The 16,935-nt window shown below is 43.1% G+C and overlaps 1 protein-coding gene and 1 long non-coding RNA gene across 2 annotated transcripts in view; both read left to right on the top strand.

Moving 5' to 3' along the window:
• The window catches only part of LOC122790858, a 1,163,840-nt gene that overhangs the window by 574,668 nt on the left and 572,237 nt on the right, over nucleotides 1–16,935 (top strand). The window lies entirely within an intron of this gene.
• Nucleotides 10,503–16,935, top strand: part of LOC122790863 — an 80,813-nt gene continuing 74,380 nt past the window's right edge. Inside the window, exon 1 of the long non-coding RNA XR_006363046.1 lies at nucleotides 10,503–16,013. This is a non-coding gene — a long non-coding RNA (uncharacterized LOC122790863). The remainder of the gene's footprint in view (nucleotides 16,014–16,935) is intronic.

Genomic DNA, 16,935 nt, shown 5'->3' with positions numbered 1-16,935 from the left:
CAGCCTAGCCCTATGTCAGTGCTATAAAGGAAGGCGTCTAACTCCATTGCATCAGTTTTTCTTGCCATGGAGCTCCTAGCAGAAGCAATTTGCAAATCTGCCCGTCCGTCGCTACCAGAGTTTGAATTACAGCTGAAAATGTCTAAAGCCAAGTACCCCATTGGGATCCTTTTTTCTTGCACTAACCAATGTCTGAAAAAGTTAACAGTTGTCTCGCCTCTGGAAAGCAAATTCAACACAGACTTTCATTCATACTGCGTCACTTGTTTAAGCCCAGACCTCGACGTCCCCCCAGTGCTGGTTTTGTGCCCTCTTTTTAATGTGAGAACGATTCATTGTAGAGCTCTTTTTTATAGCCAAGTACTTTCATCTTCTGTATTCGCATTCTGGAATTACGTCCATCAGCCAACAGTCTGTAGACATTCTGAAAAAACATAAGGATAAATATAGAGAGAGACAACACAAGCGTAAGCCTTCTGACGACTGTACAGCTAAGCAGATAGTCAGTTCTCCAGAATTCAGTGAGGTGCCTTTGCAGCTCCTGATGCCTTATTCGATACTTTCGCAGGTCTCTGTTGAGATCCTTTGAGTCCGGCATGCCACAAAAATCTTAGTCTTCTAAGCCTTTAGTTGTCTCTGCCTCTGTTGTGTCTGGAGCCGCGATACAGGCACTGGCTTCTGAGAAGGTTTTTTCGCACTAGAGAGTCTAGACTAAAAACGACGTCTGTTCTGATTACTCTTTCTCTCAGACCGATGGATATCCTTAAGCCTAGAAGCAAAGCCATTCCCTAGGAAAACTACCTCTAGCTGCCATTTTACTCCTGCTCCATCACCCCAAGCTCAAATGGTTAAAATGGCGGAGGATCTTATCACCCTTATCAGGGGTAGTCAGGCCACACCTTCTAAAAGGAAAAGAGACCTTTCTCCTGAAATACGGACAGAACAGGATTTTAAGGAGTCTGATTATTCAGATTTTCAAGTGGAACAACTTCCTCTGACTGCTTATGAGGATTCAGATGCAGAGGAATCCTTTCCTTCTGCCTCCCCACCAGAACATATTTCCTTTGGGGAAACCCTTTACACCCTCGGGGAACATTTCCACTGGGAATCTCCTCAGTCTAAGAAAAGGCAGAGTTTCTAGACCTGTCTAAGCACAGACCCTTGCCCATCCCTCTAGTCCTAGAGGTTGTTGAAGTCTTCCATGAATCCAGCTCAACTCCCGACTCACTCCCACCTGCTCCCAGAAACCTGATGTGTATTACACAATACCAGATTCTCACACATACCTGTACAGAATTCCTGCTGCAGACCCGGAGGACATTACACGGGTACCAAAAGGAGCTAAGGCTAGTTATGCAAAGAATTCTATTCCCTTTGACAAGGACTCCAGAGCTCTGGACAGATGGGATAAAAAAAAAGCATACACCTCTGCAACCTTAGCTGTCAGAGCACTCAACTGTTTTTCATGTTAAAATAACAACACACTTTGGGACTATTAAAACAAAAGGTTTCAACCTTTCCTGACTGTGCCAATTCGAAAGAGTTTGCAGATTTACTGCACTCTACTTTTCAAGTGGCTAAACATTCATTACACTGTGGATATGATGCCCTAGAAGCCATAAGCAGGGCAGCAGTTTCAGGATCTGTCATTGAGACATGCATGGTTGAAGGAATAACCTGCCCTTGAGCATGTGAAATCTAAATTACTTGATGCACCCTTGGATAAGGATCGCTTGTCTGGAGTAAATTCAAACAGTAAAATATTTCCTTCAGGTACAACCTCCTAGATTCAGCAGGAATTTTCGCTCAAAACACTGGTCCTTTCCTGCACCTAGTAGACAGGGGAAAGCTAAGCCTTGCAGGGACAGACCACCCAGACTCCCATCCCAGGGACAACAGAGAACCAAACAGTGGACCTCTTCAACTCCAAAGGCAGGGAGTTCTAATCCATCCCTCTATGGCCAAAACTCTCAATGACTCCCTCTCCCCCTACCCTCTTTTTACTCACCACAGACTAGGAGGAAGGCTCTCCCTATGCAAAGAAAATTGGCTTTCTGTAACAAAGGACCAATGGGTCTTTAAAAGATAATTTTTTAGGGATACAAATTCTTCTTCACCGACCTCCCTATTCTAAAAGCGTACCCAGACTTTCCTCCAAATTAGTGAGCAGAGGCATTGAAACAAGGCCTAACTCTCATATCCCAAGGGGCAGTACAACCTTTCCCCTCAGATCAAACAAAGGCTTTTATTCCATACTTTTCCTTGTTCCTAGAAAAGAGGTTATTTGGGGTCCCATCCTGGATCTATCCATTCTGAACACCTTCCTGGTGTTCCCTAAATTCAGAATGCTAACTTTGCAGCAGCTGCTGCCTATGCTGACAAAAAAAGCCTGGTTAGTTACCCTAGATCTAAAAGATGCCTACCTCCACATCCACATAAGGGAATCCTGCAGGAAATTCCTTCCCTTCAGAGCAGGCCCACGACACTTTAAGTTCTATACGCTACCCTTTGGCTTACCTACTGCTCCCAGAGTATTCACCAACTGCTTTGCCCCAGCCATAGCCTTTTGCAGACAGAAAAATATACAAATTTACCCTTATCTGGACGACTGCTTCATTCAGGCAGTTTGCAGAGAAAAATTCCTCAACAACCTCCCCTTTGTCAAAACCTTTCTAACCTCTTTTTAGGGTATACCATCAATGAGAAGAAATCCAAGCAAGCACCCTCCAGGAAGATAATTTTCTTGGGAGCACTGTTGGACACATTATCCCAAATGGCCTTCCTATCCCCAGAAAAGCAGAACTTCCTGCGCTTCTGTATTACCCAGCTGGATTCCAGAAGTCACCTCACTGCGAGGATGTTCCTGCAAGCCTTGCGATACATGACATCTTGCATCCCAATTCATCTGGCCAGGCTTTATATGAGAACTTCAGTGGTACCTAAAGAACCTTTGGTGTCAGCACTGTAAACTTCTAGAGACCTGTCGCCCTCTGATCCCTTGTGTAAGGGCCAAGTTTCTCTGGTGAGCAGGGTCCTGTGGCTAAAACAAGGGTCTTTGCTTCACCCTCCGTCAACTGGGCAGACCATTACCACCAACGTCTCAGACATCGCTTGGGGCACTCACCTAGAAGGTAGGTGCACCCAAGGTCTTTGGGATGCCCAGCACCTTCCCTTCCCTTACACATCAACCAGAAGGAAATGATGGCAGTGGAAAAGGCTCTGACAACTTCAAACCCCATCTCAAAACGGGGTTCTCTTTGTCAATATAGCCAACACCACAGTAATGTGGCACATCAGCAAACAGGGAGGGACCCAATCTTACCCTCTGTGCAGGCTAGCTATGAACCTCTGGCTGACCGCCTTTTCCATGGGAGTACACCTGATAGCCCAATACCTACCAGGGATCAGCAACACCCTGCAGACCACTTAAGCAGAAAGATGTTCTTCGTTTTCCATTGCTGCAGTCCTGACTATTGGGTATAGTCCGCGTCCAGTCGGCCCGAATACCAGAGTATAAGGCTGACGTCGGTCAGGGCGCATTAAACTGACGTCAGTACGTCAGGGTACTAATGCGCATGACCGACGTCATATCCTCAGTCTTTTTTGCCGCATGGTCCGATGCAGAAGCAGTTTTGCGAGTGCAGGTTGGCGTTCTGAAATATTTCCGAAACCGGAGTTTCAGACCGAAACAGAGTTGGCTAAGTACTCGCTAGAGCATTTTGGTTTTTCTTGCCTCAGTATTTTACCGGATGTCAGAAAAAGTGAATAACTGTATTTCTTGTGGGAAACAGATACCTCATAGGGATTACCATACCTTGTGTATACCTTGTTTAGGGCCTGAGCACGACGTTGTTGGTTGCCGCTCTTGTGCTAGGTTTAACAAACGCACTATTAAGAGGAGGTTAGACTGTGCCAGGTTAGTGTTTGGGAAGCGTTGCAATTATAAAATGCCGTCGGATGCTCCGACGCCCGCTTCCTCCAAGAAGCGCAAGGACAAAACTCCGAAGCCTAGGGTTGATGAACCGGTAGTCCCGGACGTCGGTTCTTTAGAAGGCTCAGTGGAGCCAGAGGTGTTGCCAGGAGTTTCCATGGAGTCCCAGGCAGAAACTTTACTTTTACAGGATGTGCCTTCTCAGGAGGTAGGCCAGGCTGAGGGGGCTTCTCAGGTGACTGTTCTTCCCTCTCTTCCCAAGGTAGTTAGAGCCTCTCCTTCTGTTGCCAAAACTTCTTTGAGAGGTAGGCCTAGTTCAGCTTCAGTGGGGGCTTCTCCTAGCATTTCGGGTTCTGTACCTAAGAAACATATGCTTAAAATGGCAGAAGATTTGATTACTATGATTAGAGGTTCTATGCCCCCGCCTGATAAGAGGCCTAGGGTGGAACCGGAGTTTGATAGTTTTGAACAGTGTTCAGAGGCTTCAGAATCTTCTGTGGAAGATATGCAGGAGTATCCTACTTATTCTGATTCGGATGTGGATGATTCCACTCCTACAGCTTCTCCGCCTGAGGATTTCTCATTTTCAGAGACTCTGCATTCCATGAGGGAGCACTTTAAATGGGAAGGCCAGGATTACTCTGATTCCAGGAAAAGGCTTAGGGAATTCTTGTTTTACCCCAGCATAGGCCTTTAGCTATTCCTCCTGTGTTGAATGTGGTGGAAGATGTTTTTGCAGAGGCTTCCCTGAACCCTGACTCTTTGCCTCCTGCTCCTGTTAAGCCTGATAGGTATTATAGGGTGCCCAAGCTCATAAATATTTGTTTAAGAGTCCTAGGGCGACCCAGAAACTATTTCTCAAGGGCCTAAAGGTGTTAAGGCTTCTGTGGTTAAAAATCCTGTTCCCACTGATAGAGGCAAGGGCTTTGGATAGGTGGGGAAAGAAAGTGTATACTTCTTCCACTCTAGCCATGAGAGCATTGAATTGTCAGTTTCACATGCTAAAATATCAGAATTATCTCCTTTCACAATTGAAATCTAAGGTGGATGCTTTGGCGGAAGGTATTGAGTGTAAAGAGTTGCTGGATTTGGTTCATGTGTCTGAACAAGTGGGTAAGCATTCTTTGCAATGTGGTTTTGATGCTGTACAGGCCTCCTCGAGGGTGGCTGCTACCAGTTCTGTTCTTCGAGGCATGCCTGGTTGAAGGATCAGAATTTAGCTGAGCATGTTAAGACAAGGATTTTGGATGCTCCTTTACAGTCTGATGTGTTGTTTGGATCGCCTGTGGAAGCAGTTTTAAAGAAAATGGAGGACAAAGCTAAGTCTATGCAAACTGTTAAAGATTTTTGCAGGTGCAGCCACCAAAGTTTAGTAGAAATTGGCCTGCTAAGGTGGACATATCCTGCTTATGATTCCCAGTCTAGGGTAGGTCTAGACGTGGTAGGGCAGGGCTCAAGGTTCTTTTAGGCCTAGAACAGGGAGTTCACCTGCTCAGACTTCTGGTGAGGGCAGGGTCAGTCCTTTCGTAAACAAACCCAATGACCTGTCTTTTCAGCTGCCAGCAGATTCCCTGCCTGGCAGCTCCTTTGGGAGGAAGACTGTCTCTTTTCAAAGAAAATTGGGATTTAATTACTCAAGACAAATGGGTGTTGGATATCATTCACCACGGTTACAGATTTTATTTCCATACAATGCCCCCTTTCAAAGGCATGCCAGACGTTCCTCCTCCACAAAGAAAAGAGGCTCACAAGCAAGTTTCTCAGTTACTTCAGATAGGGGCCATTCAGCCAGTCCCTGTATCAGAAAGGGGCCTAGGATTTTATTCTCGCCTGTTCCTTGTACCAAAGAAGGGGAACACGTGGAGACCAATTTTGGATCTATCTCTCCTCAACACGTTTTTGGACATTCCCAAGTTCAAGATGTTGACGTTACAACAGCTTTTACCTCTGCTGGGCAAAGATCACTGGATGGTAACTTTAGATCTCAAGGAAGCTTACCTTCATGTGCCTATAAGACTAAGTTGCAGGAAGTATCTGCGGTTTCGAGCTGGAAATTCTCATTATCAGTTCTCTGCATTGCCCTTTGGCTTATCTACTGCGCCCAGAGTATTCACAAAGGTTCTGGCTCCAGTGATAGCTTACTTCAGGCTTCAAGGAATTCAAATCTATCCTTACTTGGACGACTGCCTGATTCTGGCTCAAGAAAAGGAAGACCTTCTACAGCATCTGGAATATGTTATAGCAGTGCTAAGATGCCTAGGGTATTCTGTGAACGAAATAAAGTCCAGTCTAGTACCCTCTCAAGACATGTGCTTTCTGGGTGTGAGACTGAATACAGCAGCCCAGATGGCCTTTTAACCCCGGACAAACAAAAGAGTCTGTCACTTTACTTCCATCAACTATCTCATCAGTCCGTGCTGACTGCAAGGACAGTCCTTCAAGCATTAGGGTTCATGGCATCTTGTATTCTGGTGCTTCCCAATGCCAAACTGCATATGAGGAAGCTACAATGGTATCTCAAAATGTATGGACACAGCACTGCCAGGATTTGGACACTGTCATTCAAATAATACCTTGCCTTCAAAAGAATTCTTGTGGTGGGCTCAGGAATGTCACCTAAACAAGGGACTCTCTGTGACCCGCCAGAGGCAAGTCAGATCTTAACGACAGATGCCTCGGACATTGCTTGGGGAGCTCATCTAAATGGAAAGTGGATACAAGACAAGTGGCCTGCCAGACTACAGCATCTACATATCAACATGAAGGAGATGTTAGCAGTCCAGTTTGCATTAATGGCTTTCAAGGAGTTACTTCTTCCAGGGCAGGTGTTGATTCTAACAGACAACACAACTGTCATGTGGTACATCAACAAGCAAGGGGGAACACATTCTTATCCTCTATGCAGGCAAGCAATGATTTTATGGGAGACTGCTAAGCTTGCAACTGACTCTTCAGGCAAGGTTTCTGCCAGGAGCACAGAACTCCTTAGCAGATGTGTTAAGCAGACAAATCATGGATCCCCACGAGTGGAAACTGGATCTTCATGTATTTCAGAAACTGACAGTGTCATGGGGAACTCCAGACATAGATCTGTTCGCTTCTCCACTAAACCACCTGCTGCCAAAGTATTGCACAAAGGGGTTTCATCACACAGCTTGGAAAGTGGATGCTCTGTCTTTCAGTTGGAAAAACCTTCATGTGTATGCCTTTCCACCTCTGCCTCTTCTTCCAAAGGTACTATTAAAGGTCAGACAAGACAGGCCAAGGATGATTTTGATAGCTCCAGATTGGCCTCTGCAACACTGGTACCCACTACTACGGAGTCTGGTAAAGAAGCCTCCATGGCCTTTACCTCTGATTCCTCATCTGTTATCTCAGAAGGACGGTCATCTGCTCAATGTCAAGCTTCATTCTCTTCATCTAACAGCCTGGCATATTCTGTGTTGAAACACAGCAGGTCTCAACTTCCTCAACAAGTTTTAAATGTGATTATGGAAGCTAGAAGACCTAGTACAAGGAGAGTGTACGCAGAAAAATGGAAGAGATTTTTATTTTGGAGTACAGCACAGAATTTGGAGATTTCTGAGCCTAATTTGAGTGTGGCTCTTCAATATCTTACTGAGTTATTGGACAAAGGTTTGTCCTTCTCTTCCATTAAGATTCATGCTGCAGCAATTTCAGCTCACTATGATTGTGACCCACCTTTGTTTTCGGATCCTTTGTTCAAGCAGTTTCTTAGAGGGGCAAAGAATATAAGACCCCCACGTAGAGCTCCTACTCCTGCTTGGGATCTCAATTTTGTGTTGGAAAATCTTACTCTACAACCTTTTGAGCCTGCAGCTACTGCTGAATTGAAATACTTGTCATGGAAGACTGCTTTTCTGTTGGCTATTACTTCTGCAAGAAGGGTGTCTGAGTTGCAGGCCCTTATGGCAGTAGAGCCCTTTTGATTTTCCATAAGGATAGGGTATCATTACGCACTAATCCTTCCTTTATGCCTAAGGTGGTTTCTAGTGTGGCTTTAAACCAAACTATTCATTTGCCTACGTTTTATGCAGACCCTCAAAATAAAGGGGAAAAGATTTTGCACACTTTAGATGTACACAGGCAATCATGCTATTATTTAAGCAGAACTAAGGATTTTAGGCAGTCTCAGCAGTTGTTTGTTTCTTTTGCTTTGAGTTCACAGGGCAAGCCTGTGTCAAAACAAACTATTTCTAGGTGGATTGGCTTTTGCATTGCATTTTGTTATTCCCATCATGGCAAGGAGATTCCAGCTGGGATTAGGCCTCATTCCACTAGGGCTACTGCCACTTCAACAGCATTTCTAAGGGGGGTGGCAACTAAGGATATTTTGGAAGCAGCTACTTGGAGTTCAGTGCATACTTTCTCTAAGCATTATCACCTTCCTATCTACTCTAAGTCTAGGGCTGGTTTTGCCACAGCTGTTTTACAAGGCATGTTGTCAGCTCCTACTTCTTTATGATTTGCCAGCCTCCCTTACCTCTGCTTTGGGATTCTACCCAATAGTCAGGACTGCAGCAATGGAAAACGAAGAACATAGTACAGTTTTGTACCTACCATAAATGTAGATGTTCGAGGATTCCATTGCTGCAGTCCAATTTACCCTCCCTCCTTCCCCTCTGTGTTTAGGGGTGGTTGTGTAGGTGAGTTTACATATATATATATTTTTGTATATATTGTTGTATATATTGTACATGTTTTTGGTGCAGGTATTTTGGGACTTGTCTTTTTAGGGTCTTCTGACATCTGGGGCAAGAAAAGACTGAGGATATGACGTCGGTCATGCGCATTAGTACCCTGACGTACTGACGTCAGTTTAATGCGCCCTGACCGACGTCAGCCTTATACTCTGGTATTCGGGCCGACTGGACGCGGACTATACCCAATAGTCAGGACTGCAGCAATGGAATCCTCGAACATCTACATTTATGGTAGGTACAAAACTGTACTTTACTGGACCCCGTAAATGGCAGCTCCACAGAAAAATCATCTTTCAAATCACTCTGGTGTGGGGGACTCCAGAGGTGAATCTCTTGCTTCGCATTTCAATCATCAGGAGAAAAAAACTGTACCAGGGAGTATCGCTACCTAGCATGGAAGGTGGATGCCTTGACCTTCCCCTGTAACACCATCTTTGTGTACTTATTCCATCCTCTTGCTCTCATTCCAAAGGGTACTGATCATAATAAGGGAGGAGAGACCAAAGGCCATCCTCATTGCTGCAGATTGGCTCAGACAGCATTGGTACCCCTTGCTGTGCAGCCTGACCATACAGCCTCCCAGGCAGCTTTCCCTGATCTCAGACCTCAACGCAGGTGGGTGGGGGTGAATGCTGCACCCATACTTGCAGACTCTCAAAATTTCAGCATGGCTAATAAAGGAGCCCCCTGTTAAACAAACCGGTCCTAGACATTATCACAGAGGCTAGAAAGCCCAGCACCAGAAAATCTTGCGCAGGAAAATGGAAAAGATTCTGCTCCTGAAGCCAGTCCAGAGGGGGCAATTACTCACAACCTTACATCAGTCTTATCCTGAACTACCTAGTGGAGCTACTTAATAGTGGTGTCACCTTCTCCTCTATTAAAATCCACACCTCAGCCGTTTCAGCTCATTTTGATACAGAACAGCCCCTGTTCTCCCATCCTTTGATTAGACAGTTCCTCAGAGGGGCTTCTAATATCAGACCTCCTAGAGGGCTACCCACTCCAGTCTGCAACCTGAATTATGTTTTGGAAAAACTAACTTTACCACCCTTCGAACCTGCTGTTTCAGCAGAAGTAAGGTACCTCTCCTGGAAGACAGCTTTTCTCCTGACTATCACCTCAGCCAGAAGGGTTTCAGAACTTCAGTAAAGTTGAGAGGTAGGATTCCATGGCCATTGAGCCCTTCATCATCTTCCATGCAGACGGGATCACCATGAGGACTAATCGCTCCTTTATGTCCAAGGTGATGTCTGTTGCAACTCTCAACCAGACCATACATCTACCAACTTTCTTTCCTAACCCTCAAAACAAGGGGGAACAATTCTGCACTCACTAGATGTGCACAGACAACTCTGATACTATCTGGACCATACTAAACCCTTCAGGAAAACAGACCAACTACTTGTCAGCTTTTCCCCAGGGGCAGAGGGGGAAGCCCTTTTCCAAACCATTTCCAAATGGATATTATACTGTATCCATTTCTGCTACAGATTGCATGGGAACCCCCCACCCAAGTTTATTTGAACCCATTCCGCTAGGTTAGCCTCCTCTTCCACAGCATTCCTCAGAGTAGTTCCCACCAGGGATATCCTGGAAGCTGCCACCTGGATTTCTGTCCATACATTTACCAAGCATTACCACCTAACTATTTTCTAAGGCTAGGACAGGGTTGCCTGTGCAGTTCTGCAAGGGATGCTGACCCATTCCTAGGTCTTTTAATAATCCTACCACCCCTCTCCTCAGCTTTGGGAATCTTCTCACCGGGGATGACTGCAACAGTGAAACACAAAGAACATACTACAGTTGTGTACACTTACCATAAATATAGATGTTCGAGTGTTTTCACTGTTGCTGTCCTGGTGCCGTCCTGGTTTCCCACCCACTTCCCCCTTATATCTTCTTTCTTTAGGGAGGCAAATTTCTGACTGTGGCTTTTGGCCACCAGGACCATTTTACCATATTTACTTGGGCCTGTGTCTGGTTAGGGCAAGAAAAACTGATGTAATGGTGTCGTTTGCCTTCCTTCATAGCATTGATGTCTGGCAGCAAGCGACAGCAGGTGACTCAGAAAAACATCGACCCTGGTATTTGGGCTGGCAGAGGGCTACCACAGCAGGGATAACCCACAGGTGAGGGCTACCACAGCAGGGATAACCCACAGGTGATGACTGCAACAGTTAATTCACTCTAACATCTACATTTATGGTAAGTGTACACAATTGTAATTTCTCTCAGGAGCCCAAACCTCTGTATTAATTAGGATTGCATGATTTGAGCCTTGTTTAAAGCCTCCATTGATTTCAGTGTCCTCCCATCCCCCTGTGTCTCTAGGGCAGACAGAGAAGGGACCACTGCTTTCACCTGTCGTAGTCCTTCACAGATGATTATTTTAACTCCAGGCGGTTTAGGCCAGAGTCTCTTAACAGCTGACAGTACTGTTGCTCCTTTTGTGCAGACTGCTGTGGTCGTGGCAGCCTCAGTGGCATTGAAGCTTCTGAGGCAAATTGTGGGCCCAGCATTGAGATCTTGATGTTTGTGTTGTCTCCACCCCTCATGGCTGATCTTGATGTCATAGTCTTCATTGTTTGTTTCTGTGCTGAAGCCAGTTTCAAGGTTGGCAGTGTTTCAGTACAAGCGTCTTTGTATGTTGAGCCCTTGGTGTTGTCTTTACTAGCAATGGAGTATGTACCAGTGTTAGCACTGTCCAGCACAATTTTGGCCTTTGAATTTTTGGAGAAGATCACAACTTTATGTACAATAGATATGGTACCAAAATTGGCTCCTCTCCAAGATACCCACCAATCAGGAGCCTTGTGTCCAACTCATGGATCCCAGAGACACTTGCATTCAAAAGGTCATAGTAAACCCTAACCTTCTGTGGATGACCTTTTTAGGCAATTCAGACAAGTCTCTCTTGGATGTTCAAGGAAGATAACATACAAAAGGAAGTACATTGATTCCTCTTGAAAGTCACTGACACCAGACTCTGATCTCAGCAAGGGTGAGGGCTCCTCCATAGTCCCTTCTTGAAGAGACTAAATTTGGGGAAGTATAATTGATGAGGCAGTGGAGATCTTTTCCCATTGACCTTCTCTTGACAGAAATTTTGTTTGAGGCCTTTTGCAGTGCTCCATCTACATCTTGGGTGGTTACCCTTGTGGGCTGCATGACTGATTTGTCATCTTGCAGCAGGCATCTGTATATGTTAGCATGGGATGCGGTGCTTGACAATTCCAGCTTGCTTTAAGGATTGCCTGCACCTCTCAGTTTAGGGCTTTTACATACTGGCTAAGTTGAGTACACTGCCCTGTCTGGTATGTTTCTCAAACATATCAAACCATTAGACTCCAAAGGTTCCTAAACAAACAGATCACAGGCTTAAAGCCCATGAGCTCCCAAGAGAGGCCGAAGGCCGTATCCCTTTATTCAGTGTGTTAGAGACTTGAGGAGAGATGAGTCTCACTGTACCATTAAAGACTTTATTATCCTGAACCTCCTGTTCTTTGCAAGTCTAGTGTTTCCACCAGTACTAGAATCAGGGACCTAAATCCCCCCCTCAAAAAAACATGATTCAGGGATTGGTTTATAACCTATTGCTTTCCCAAACCTCTGGAATAAACTTCACATGCTTAAGCAATGTGATTTACTGTGTTCCTTAAAACATAATCTAGATGACTGATGGATAGCCACAAAAATGTACTCCAAGATTGACCAGTGTAGCCCTCGTGTAAAAAGGAGAGGATGCTGTAGGGGAGGGTACTTGGCAAGTCAAGAACTATGATGAGACTATGACCTTGGAATACTTGTGCTTCACAGGAACTGGATTCGGTAGGGCCAATTTCTGTAAAGCACAATAAAATTTGTTGGCCTCACAGAGAGTACACTGGAGTAAGGAACAACTGGCAAAAACTGTTGTGGTAGTGCCAGCTAGCAAGAAGGATTCCACTGTTAGCCTGGCATTCCAGCCCCTTGATTGAGAGTTGAGAATAATGGAGCACATGTGGAAGCTTGCCCTCTCACCAGATATTTTTGCCATTAGGGTTCTTAATTACCTGGTGGATATAACTTAACTTGCATTCAATGAAAATTAGTGGTGAAGACATTAGACTTGCTGCATAGATGCGTATTGAAATTACTCATGGATGTATGGAGTTACAGGTGGGTACTATGTTAAATATTTTAATTCTACCATAAGGGTCTTACACAGTGCAGGAGATGGAGCAGCCATGACAGCTGACAAAGGCATTACAGCTGGATGCCATGCCTGGCTTAGTTTTTGAGGATTTGTGCAGAACCTTGTCTTTTACAAGTGACCTTTTTGATGGGTCTCTCTCCTTCAGGCCCTAGATGAATGAAAGCTTGCTCAGATGTGAACTGGAAAGCAAGACTTATTTTTTTTCAACTGGCATCAAAGTCCATGGCTTCACAAAGGTTCTTTGCTAGGAACTAAAAACCTCCCTAAAAATTTGTTCAAGATATCCTTGAAACAAGCTTTTAAGCAGTTTTCAGATAGGAGTTCCTTCAGTAGTGAAGACTCCCTTGAGTGGGTGCTACCCCCCCCCCCCCATGACAGAGGTGATCTGTACAACCGTGGCTTCCATGCATACCTTTCAGTCTCATAGCTCAAGAAGTCTGGACAACGCCTGACATGGAGGAACAAAGGCCCAAAAATAAGGACACATTGTGAATGTTGCTGTTTTAAACTCAGAGGAGTTAGAATAATAGGATTTGTTAGCATGCATTTTCTGAAGGATATAAAGTCTGAAACTCAAATACATATTTAGTGATTTTAATCCTTTGATCATCCCATTGATTTGTCAAAAAACCCACAATTTTTACGAGGAACAGACTAAAAATATGAGGCAAAAATCTGGACATTCTGCAAAAATATGTAAAGTGTTGAGGTATGATTCCATGGATCTTCTTCCACCATCAGCAACAGAACCCCTGAGAGACAGAGCAGAATAATTTCCAAGAGCTAGTCAGTGGGCTGTGTAGGTAATAACCACAAAGTAAATCTTGGTTTTGCTTTTCAGTCATAAAACCTGAGAGTAGTTTTGTTTCCGTCTTTACTTGGTACAACTTTGATCCACATGTAATACTGTTGTAAAACTGGTTTCTTGATTTAACACATTGTTCTGCAGTAGAAAATGACAACTTGCTTTACTGATTAAAACACTTGGACAGTCAGAACTTGAATACATTTTCTTTATGGCACTTAATAGCAGGACTGCTGTTGAACTTGATCACTTTCTTTAAAGGAAGTGTACTACATGGGATTTTGGTAGAAAATATAATGGTTATAGGGATGCATCTCCAAAATGTTAGAGTACAGTAGTTATGAAAAGGTTGGAAAGGTATTTCTGAAGCAGTGAATTGTGCCAAGAGTCAGTATAGGTCCTATTTTTGGTGTGTGTCTGTGTGAGAGACAGATTGCACTGAGCAGTTTGGAAGGCATGGTTAGATAGTATGCTGATGATGCGTTGGATTTACTTGTTGCCACAGCTTACTTTGAGGGCAGAGTAGCAGTTAACATTTAATGCAAGATTGATGCACGTCAAAAAAAAAAGTCTTGATGACATGCCCTTTAGTGTGCTGAGAGAAAAAGATTTAGTGGTAAGTGGGAGTTATAGAGCTGCAAGAATGGATAGATGGGTGAGAGTGGGACTTGTATATCAGCTAGAAGGGGAATTGCTGAAGATAACTGAAGTACTGCAACATGTAATCCGTTGGATTGTGTTGCTAGTGATGAGGTAGGCTGTAAATTGTTCGATGGAGGGTCAGCTGTGTTGGGGCAGAATAAGTAAAAGATAGGACAAGGATAGTGTAGGGTAATAACCTAGATGATTGCTACAACACTTTTATATACAACAGGGATTAGAGTTCTTTTATCAGCGTATTTGTATATATACATTGTCCTCCTGTACAGCAGAGAAACTCAGATCTGTAAATGTTAATCAGGTGAATAGAAACAATAATACTTTGGTTTGTTAAGTAGCAGTTTGAGTGTTGTATGATCCTTTTTGTGAGGTGAAGCAAAACATAGCTGATCTTGGTGTTAATGCTTTATATTCTCAAAAATGTTTACCACCCTACACTGACCTGTACCATCATGTTGTACATATTGTCCATGTAAGTTCCTATGTAATTGAAGGCATACTGGTTCAAGCAAGGACCTGATTTATTAATCACTATAGTAAAATGTCATCCCACAACTGCCTTTCAGTTTCAGGGTATGAGGTTCACCTTTGGTCTTGTATGCTTTCCTGGTGGAGTTTGCATGTCCTTTTCCTCGGTTTGTTTTAGACATTGTTTTCTCACATCCTACAGATGTTCTGCTTTGATATTGCATAATTAATTTAAGCTGTTAAGTGTGTGTAGTAGTTGGAATATCCTAGTTGAAGTAAAATGTATATTCTCACTGTGTTTAATTGTCATGGCACACATATTAGGTACCATATGCTGCTTTTTTCCCCTCTTGCATAGTGCAAGAGAATCTGGCACTCCTATTGCCAAAGCAACCTAAGCAACCCTTATTGGGAGACTCTGCGATCTGAATCACCCAGACTCTGAAGCTCGTAGTACTGCATTTTGAGGAAGTCAGCTAAAATCTCATTCTCTAGCAGAAATTCTAACCACATCTGAGTGGTGAGTTGGAGTCATTTACTTTTAGATACCCAGATTTTGAAACTGACAGTATGACTTGATCATTTAGTTTAGCGGTGCACTGATTTTCAGACTGCTAACTGTGAATGCTGCTTTCTCATGCAAACTTCAAAACTATTGGAGTTTGACCTCTGAGGAAATACAAATTTTTGTAAACCGATTTAACAACACTTATTTGTGATTAGTTTGTCAGGGATGTCACGGTGGTGTGAATAATTTTATGGTTGGTTGCCATTTCATTCAACAAATTGTGGTAGACTGTCTTCATGTTTACTTAACATTAAAAGCATTCCAGGGTGTTCAAAGTGACTCTCTAAATGCATGCATGTCCATTTGACAAAAACATTTTCCTCATGACTGGACAATTAAAGCATACATCTAGGATGGATTGCAATTTTGCATGACCATCTGCAAGAAACAGCACTAATTTTTTGGTTGCAGACAAAAGGGTAGCGGAAAGGTGATCCTATCAAGTCTTCATCTGACCTTTGCAGTCCATCAGAAGTAAGTATTATTTAATTTTGTCATCATATTCTGGTTGTAAAACAATATAATCTGATTCCAATATATTGCATCTTCTCTGTTTTTATGCAATAGGAGTTTAAAGAAGAGGTTTGGTAAAATCGGCTGATGGCATTAGAAGACAACCCAGAGTTTGGTGCATAAAACATGCAAATAAAAGTAAAATGGTAAGTAAAAATGTTAGCAGTAATCCATTTGTTAGAATGTTCTTAATGAACAGAAAAATGCTTTGTGTACTACAAAGTTTACTGCCCAGAGTTTCTGTGATGATTTTGCTTCTTTTATTTTTTATTTTCCTGTAACTGTCATTTTTACTGCAAGTTTTGTGAAATAATGTTTTCATGATAAGTTATATATGTAATCCATCAAACTTATAAAATACAAGTATCTGTTTTCTAAAAGTATAATATATGAAATATTTATTTCCCGTTTAACCAGGAAAGTCTGAGTTTTTAAGAGCCCAATTTTAGGGATGGCCTTGGGAGGAAAGCTACAAACACAATAGTTCTTCATTAGCACTAAGTTGAAAAAACTTAAGGTGCACAAAATTCAAACTGAAAAAAAAAAATGTGATGTGGTACATCAAGGTATTTTGGAAGAACAGTTCAAAATGAAGCATGTATTAAACATTGATTATTCTCAAAACATCTTGTATTTAATGTGTAGCAATCAAACTTGGTAGGCTAGAGGCAAAATATTAGGTAGTCGGGACAAAAGCAAGAAAAACACTTCATTAGTTGGAGATGTCATAGCATCTATTTGACACAATTTAGTAGGTAATGGTAAGGAAGACGTTAATTTGTAAATTCAGCACACATGATGAGCCGTACTACTTCCCCCATTATTATATCTCTAGACAATGTAATACAGAGACAATATTTCAAACGACCTATATGAAGTGTTTAATATAAAAATGAGTATTCTAGAAATGCAAAGACAAACTAGTGTCACAAAGCCTCTGGGAACTACTTGTAGGCTTTCTCAATTTTGGGAGTCCATGATAACCACTCAATTCCCTTCCGAGTCATTTCAGGCTTATCCTTAAACCAAATTCATTCATCTCTCTGATTTTCTTCTTGTTTCACTGTT

The sequence above is a fragment of the Protopterus annectens genome, chromosome 1.part2, assembly GCF_019279795.1.
Source record: "Protopterus annectens isolate FY-2018-M chromosome 1.part2, PAN1.0, whole genome shotgun sequence".
Lineage (NCBI taxonomy): Eukaryota > Metazoa > Chordata > Ceratodontiformes > Protopteridae > Protopterus > Protopterus annectens.
Note: the sequence above shows the minus strand (reverse complement) of the source record. Positions and strands in the feature narration are given on the sequence as shown.